The sequence below is a fragment of the Rattus norvegicus genome, chromosome 1 (assembly GCF_036323735.1).
Source record: "Rattus norvegicus strain BN/NHsdMcwi chromosome 1, GRCr8, whole genome shotgun sequence".
Taxonomy (NCBI): Eukaryota; Metazoa; Chordata; class Mammalia; order Rodentia; family Muridae; genus Rattus; species Rattus norvegicus.
This window is the reverse complement of record NC_086019.1, coordinates 56,199,958-56,207,406: the sequence shown is the minus strand read 5'-3', so window position 1 is coordinate 56,207,406 and position 7,449 is coordinate 56,199,958.

Genomic DNA, 7,449 nt, shown 5'->3' with positions numbered 1-7,449 from the left:
AAGGTCCACCACTGGCTCACAGGCACCCCGGTGGCTGTCAAAGTTCTCCTAAAGTACAAGCAGTGGTTCCAGCAAGCTATGACGGAAGCAAATATATAGAGAAAGACCAACCACCTGAACATCATCTCGCTCCTCCAAATCATTGAGAGCAAACCTAGAATATACCTCATAATGGAGCTGGTGGAAGGCCAACAGAGAGTCAGAGCACATAGAGGAGGACCAGGCCAGGGAAATATTTGAACAGATATTATCAGCAGTGAGCTACTGCCATGGGCCTGGTATAGTTCACAGGGACCTCAAACCAGATGATATTATGATCGATAAAACGAAAAGGTCAAAGTCCTCGAGTTTGGTCTTAGCACCCAATTTCAACCGGGACAAATGCTAACCCAGCACTGCTGTGTGTACTCTTTTTGTGCCCCTGAACTCTTCCTTGGCCATCTATAAGACGGGCCAAAGAATGACATGTGGACCATAGGAGTGGTCTTGTGTTATATGGTGGTGGGAAAGTTCGAATTAGATTCACTGATCATCTAAGAGCTTCAAAGACAAGCTGTGGCAAGGGTGTATCCTTCCTCCTGTGGGGTTTCAGAAAACCTGTAGGACCTCCTTAGTCTGTTACTGACAGTAAATCCCAGCTATAGATCAACAGCAACAGAGGTGATGAAACACTCCTGATTGAAAGAACACTGGAAGGGGTTCCCAAGTCCTTATGGAGAACTACTCCCCCTCACACCAGACCCTGCAATTTTGGATGCGATGGAATGTATTAGATTCCAAGCCTCTGTAATAAAATACTCTTTAATGAAAAGAAAATATAATGAGGCAATGGCAACTTATTGCTTCCTACAAGAACAGGACCTCCAGGGGGATGGCTGCATAGCCCAGGCACAGCAAGTGAGTCCCGTTGCAGCCCCATTCCCTAGCCTTGATCCTGCTGCTGCTTTCAGATTACAACTAAAGAGGAGTGGAAGGGCGCTAGTTCTTGTCACCTTGCTACTGTCATCCTCCCATGGTCAAGGTCTGGCTATGGCCAGAAGGCTACTCCAAGAGGAGGCAGAAGATCCAATGTCCCTGGTCTTCTCAGGCCACTCCTAAGACACCTACACAGGACCACTATCACAAATGTGCCATGAGTATCCCATGCCTTCAACCAACAAGCATCTTCACTGAGAAAAGTAGCAGTAAGAAAATAGGACAATCTACTCTCCCACAGAGCCCCAGCAGAGGATGAGCCCATCCTGAGCACGTCTGGCCCAGAGGATTTAAGGGGTGGACCAGGAATAAAGGAAATGCCCCGAGGAAGCTGTGTTGCTGCTTGTCAAGGAGAAAGAAACCTCGCCTGGGGGAGAACAGCAACTAGCCCTGGAAATGAGCCACAGGAGAGTCCAGAGTACAAGCAGCAGGCACAGCCCAGGTACCTTTGTGCTTTGTCCTTTCCAGTTTGCTTTATGCTGGTCCTTCCTCTGTCTCTGGTTTCCATTTTCCCCACAATTCTTACCTTGTACCTTCTCTAAGTTCTTTATGATGTTTCCCTAACAAAAAGCCTTCTCTCTCTTCTTGATTTCTCCTCTTCCCAGCAGGGACTCAATATGAATGATGTGTATGCCACTCTACAGAATTGTCTTGCTGCCCAATCCCTTTACATGGACTCTATCTCCCCCTTAGGACAATAACTCCCACAGGGTGATGACTAGAGGGTCATGGGCTCATAGCCTCATCCTTGGGCTACTGGTCCTAGCACATGTGGTCATTAATTACAAGTGCCTCAGAACAGATTCTTATCTTTTCAAAAGTAACATCACATTTCAGTAAGTCTCAAAACTAATAACAAAGTTTGTCATTGAATAAGTATCAACAGTCTAGTTTGCTGGTTATTGTTGATGGTCAGAATCGTGCATGCATGCATAGTTTTTTGCATACTGATTTTTTGTTCCTAAGACCTAGTGATATATAGGATTTTATAGGTAACATTTCTAAATAATTTCTTTCAAAGATCTCAACTGGGAAGTAGAAAAGAAGAAATAATAAAATAGTAAGGCAATCAAAGCCCCAAATAGTAATCTAAGAATTCTAACTCATTATTTTTTTATTTTTTGGATTGGAATAAATTGTCTTGTCGCTTTCACAGTGCCATCTGGAAATTCTGTCATGTCCGGAGTATAAACAGGAGATGACATCAGAGACATGGCCAAGGAAAAGACACCAGCTGAAGCTACAGCAGCAACAGGAGTAGAAGCAATAGCACCAGCAGCAGTAGCAGTAGCAGAAGGAGGAAGAGTAGGAGGAAGATGAGGAGGAGAAGAGGGGGGAAGTGGAGGAGGAGGAGGAGGAGAAGAGGAGGAGGAAGAGAAGAGGAGGAGGAGAAGGAGGAGGAGGAGAAAAATGTGGAGGAGAAGGAGGAGGAGGAGGAGAAGGAGAAGGAGGATGAGGAGAAGGAAGAGGAGGAGGAGGAGGAAGAGGAGGAGGAAGAGAAGAGGAGGAGGAGAAGGAAGAGGAGGAGGAAGAGGAAGAGGAGGAGGAAGAGGAGGGGGAGAAGGAGGAGGAGGAGAAAAATGTGGAGGAGAAGGAGGAGGAGGAGGAGAAGGAGAAGGAGGATGAGGAGAAGGAAGAGGAGGAGGAGGAGGAAGAGGAGGAGGAAGAGAAGAGGAGGAGGAGAAGGAAGAGGAGGAGGAAGAGGAAGAGGAGGAGGAAGAGGAGGGGGAGAAGGAAGAGGAGAAGGAAGAGGAGGAGGAGAAGGAAGAGGAGAAGGAAGAGGAGGAGGAGAAGGAAGAGGAGGAGGAAGAGGAGGGGGAGAAGGAAGAGGAGAAGGAAGAGGAGGAGGAGAAGGAAGAGGAGAAGGAAGAGGAGGAGGAGGAGAAGGAAGAGAGGGAGGAAGAGGAGGAGGAGAAGGAGGAGGAGGAGAAGGAAGAGGAGGAGGAAAAGGAGAAAAATGTGGAGGAGAAGGAGGAGGAGGAGAAGGAAGAGGAGGAGGAAAAGGAGAAAAATGTGGAGGAGAAGGAGGAGGAGGAGAAGGAAGAGGAGGAGGAAAAGGAGAAAAATGTGGAGGAGAAGGAGGAGGAGGAAGAGGAGGAGGAGGAGGAAGAGGAGGAAGAAGAGGAGGAGGAGAAGGAAGAGGAGGAGGAAGAGGAAGAGGAGGAGGAAGAGGAGGGGGAGAAAAAAGAGGAGAAGGAAGAGGAGGAGGAGAAGGAAGAGGAGGAGGAGGAGAAGGAAGAGAGGGAGGAAGAGGAGGAGGAGAAGGAGGAGGAGGAGAAGGAAGAGGAGGAGGAAAGGAGAAAAATGTGGAGGAGAAGGAGGAGGAGGAGGAGAAGGAGGACGAGGAGAAGGAAGAGGAGGAGGAAGAGGAGGAGGAGAAGGAAGAGGAGGAAGAAGAGGAGAAGGAAGAGGAGGAGGAAGAGGAAGAGGAGGAGGAGAAGGAAGAGGAGGAGGAGGAGAAGGAAAAGGAGGAAGAAGAGGAGGAGGAGGAGGAGAAGGAAGAGGAGGAGGAGGAGGAGGAGGAGGAGGAGGAGGAGGATTTTGCTTCCTTTTCCCTGAGAGAATTGAAAATGACTTCTTGTGGATACACATACTCTGCTGAGCACTGTTTATGAAAACTACTTAAAAGAATATTAACCATTCATAGAAGACATGTCAATATTCCTGAGGGGGTTCACCCATGGAAGATAGAGTCTGATGGCAGAGGCAAGATGTGTGGAATGTTCTTAATGAGGAAGACCTCCTCAAACCTGATGGTGTAATAGGTCTGAAGAGCATTTTGTGGGAGTCAGGGTCCCATCCCCCTCTGTCAGGGCACACAGAGCTCCTAGCCTTGCATCATGCCTGAGACATGACATGGAATAATGGCTTCACTGGTCCCCACAGGGTCCTGGATTGCTTGGTTCCCCCTCATTCCTGGTCTACCCTGTACCTCATCGTGTCCGGAGCATCTATGGCCTGAAATTACATCAATGATTCACTGGAGCTGGACCTGAACCCAGACCACAGGGATGCCCTGGGCACTGAGGACCATAAAAGCAGCAGACAACATCTCCTCCACTGCTTCTGACTCTGCTCCACAAGCCAAGGCAGCTCCCACATAGCAGGCATCCAGCCTAACTCCCAGCAGGGAGAGTGGGAGGTGTCTGTGGATGAGCCCACAGTGACTGCATGATTGCGTGGGAAGATAACTGGCAGCGTCTGGAACAGCCTCACTGTACTGTTAACCTGACCCAGTAACATGTGCCATTTACACATCTCCTACCTGTGGCTTGTGTAGGATCCTCAGGGCAGATCCTAAAGTCCATCATGGCTGAAAGGCAGAAGTTTGCACATCATTGCAAAGTGGAGGCTACTCTCAGCTGATGGGACCCACACAGTCTATGGAAAAGTTTGATTAAGTGAAAGTTGGCCATCCTTGAACTCTCCAGTCTTCCAGGGTAGTGTGTGGTGAACACATCTAGAGCCATTCCTGAAAAACATAAGTGCCAAAATTCAACAATAAGGAGAGAGTCCTGCACTGCAGGGAATCACTCGGCCCATTGAGGACACAAAGACATCCTATGCCATGGCATGGAGGCTCCCAAGAACTTCTAAGATCAATGTGACAAAGACAAGAGCCCACAGTCCATCCTGGGAGAACATTAAAGTATCTGGAATTCTCAGGGACCCGAAGGTAGGTTGGGCAGGATATGGAGCTGATGCATGCTGGGATGCTTAGAGGAGACAGCCCGAGGCAACATAGAGGGAAATGTGTTGTGAGACAGAGCAACCAACAGGATGGCCTATCGGGCCCAGGACAGATCGAATAGCCAGAATGAGGTGGTCTGTGTAGACCTGGTATCCTGGAATTGTAGAAGCATAGAAAGAACCAAAAGTCAGGGTGAAGACTACCACCATATTGTTGTATCTCTCTGCAGGTGGAAGAGGCAGAGAATGACCGCAGAGGTGACCAGTATGTCCTCAGCCTGGACAACAAGTGTCTGCTCAATCATACAGATGGCTCACGACTCTCTCACCCAAAGCAAACTGAGACTGCACACTGGTGGACCAGCTGGGTCCTCAAGAGGTTAGCTCTCTCAATGGCATGAAGTTCAGGAACTATACTTGCCTGGGGAAGACCCTACCCTTGAGGACATTGTGGTCTGGGCAAGAGCCATATAGCAGCCCTGTCTGTGCCAGCCAGCCTTGAAGGTGGTTTGGGAGCATTCCAGCATGATCAGCCTCCAGCCATTTCCATGCAAGTCAGTTGTTGGCCCTCAGCACTTCTGCCCACCACTTCAGTCCTTTCCCTGCCCACTTGTAGGAGACGGCGGGGGCGGGAGAGGACCCTGCTCTGACATGAGCCTAGGGCTTGGGATTGACCCTATTTTTCTTGGTTCTGTCTCCAAGCTCCTAGGATTCTCTGGAGCAAAAATGTCTGAGAGAAACAAGTGTCTTGTTAGCCCTGAAGCAGCTTGGGCTCTTGTCTTATCTGCTAGAGAAGGTGTCAGAATGGGACTTGGGCAGTAGATGGAGCTCTGTGACTGCAAAGCCTGCCTAGGCTCCAAGGACCCAGAGCTGGTTACTGCAGGGTCTCCTAGATCACAACTCTGCAGTTCCTCTTCTCATGTCTTGCTTTTAACTGTACCCAACACAAAGCCTCCCTTGCAGTATGTCTCAGTTCCATACGAGATCATACATACAAGACACCACTGCATGAAATGGAAAAAAGCCCTCACTGCACACCTCAGGCTATGGAGTCTGCTCCATCTGGTGAGACAGTGTTGCTGACGCACTGGTAAAGGGATGTTTGGCGTCTCCTCTCCTCACCTTAGCCAAGGAGGTCCAGGGGCATCAAGCAGGTTCAGTCCTGGGGTTCTGGGATGGGGCATGGTCCATTATTTACCCATGGAGTCTTCAAGATTTCTTGACTGCCCAAGGTCCAAAGAAGTATTTGATGTCCCTTTACTTGGATAAGAGGAAACTGAATGTCACTGCTGCTCACAGGTTCTTGCTAGTTGAGCCCAATAGTGGATGCATTTTTGTGAGTCACATCTGCACCTCTTCCTAACGTTTGTCAGAGTGGAACTTAAGTCTGACTGGCTGGGTAGTACGGCACCTCCTCATCTAGGCCTTCTTGTGCGCATCTTGAGCTCATCCAGAACATGTGAGTTTGGCACAACCATTGAGCATGTCAGCTGATGCAATGACCCACACAGAGGTGCTGACAGATCTGAGGGTTCTATTCCCTGGACATTGTGACACCGAACAGACTGGGAACAGTGGGAAGAGGAGGGCCCACAAGGCTAGCTCAGGATGCAATCCCAATAGATAAGTGTCCCCCATTCATACAAAATGTGGTGAACTAGCCCTGACGAGAAGCATATTACCTTCCATTAGAAAACCTTTGGGAACAAAAACCCTAGTGTTAAGTGGAGTCTGTGCCAACTGTGGGTATCTGGCATCAGTCAGGACAAGTGTCAAGACAGGCCCACCCACACACATACATGGACACACATAGAGGTACACACACACACACACACACACACAGACACACACACACACACACACACCACCTGCTACCATGGGGGTGTGTACAGCCTGCCTCGCCTTCCACCACATATGTCCCTGAAGTTTGTGAGTCAAAGGGTTCCCTATCCCTCAAGCTCAGGTGAGGTCACTCTGCTCCTTCTTGTCCTTGCCTGGCATCAAGCTTTTCACCTGACCCTGGGGTTCACAAGTGCTCCCGAGGAAAAAAGTAGTCCATATCTCCACTTTTACATGGTTGCCCATACTGCTGGCTTCTAGCAGGAGTCAAGTGTGGATAGGTACTTGGCAGGGTCTTGGTCCTTGGTTTGTCAGTCTCTCCATGACTACGGAGCTTCTGTGGAACCAAAGCACTGCAGACAGAACTTGGGAAATCCTGGGTGGCATGGTTGAGTATGCCGGTAAAGAGCAGACAGAACCAGCACGGCAACAGTACACACCTCTGGGCCTGGATGTGCCTGTCTGCCCTTTCAACCAGAGCATGGCCTGCTGTAACAGCTGCTTGTCATTATCTTGGGGAACACAGCAGTGAGAACCCTGCTGGGGCTTCTATCCTCAGGCAGGTGGCAGGAGCCTTGAGCTCACTTGTCCCCCATTATTCCCCTGGCCCAGGGATTATGTTTTTCAGTACTCCCAGAAGCAGCAGAGGCCAGCATAACTCATCCTTAGTGTGTGCAGCATGTGCATGGAGGTCAGGACCTGTGCCTGTGTCTACAGAGAATAAAGGAGCCAAGACCTTTGACTGACCCTGAGAAGCCACGTGGGTCCCATAAAGATTCTATTTCTGTCTTTCCTCTGGGCCTATGGTGACACAAGGGGTGCAGAGCTAAATTCTTCAGAGGAACTTCCAAGTGCCAGGAGCCACTTAAAGAACTGTTCACCATCCATGGTCATCAGGTATATCCAAATCAAAAGCACCCTGAGATTCCAACTTATGTGCATCAG